The sequence below is a fragment of the Vanacampus margaritifer genome, chromosome 1 (genome assembly GCF_051991255.1).
Source record: "Vanacampus margaritifer isolate UIUO_Vmar chromosome 1, RoL_Vmar_1.0, whole genome shotgun sequence".
NCBI classification, from domain to species: domain Eukaryota; kingdom Metazoa; phylum Chordata; class Actinopteri; order Syngnathiformes; family Syngnathidae; genus Vanacampus; species Vanacampus margaritifer.
The window spans coordinates 3,382,501-3,382,770 of NC_135432.1; positions in this window are offsets into that span (position 1 = coordinate 3,382,501).

Below are 270 nucleotides of genomic sequence, written 5' to 3' on the forward strand. Positions count from 1 at the left end.
GGGTTTCCTCTTTATGAACTTGCTTTGTGTTCATTCTGAGAAACGCTGATGGACGCAGCTTCATTTAAAAGAAATCGTTTTTGTAATGACAATAACATTGTAAGGTTCAGAAATGAGTATAAATAATTTGCTAAAGTACATATTTATTTACACATTTATATATATTTTTTATACAAGTAGCTAAATGGGCCACAACTTCCTGAACTCGATACCACTCCTCCATTTCCTGTCTTTCATGATTGGACAAATTGATTAATCCAGGTGTGTCTG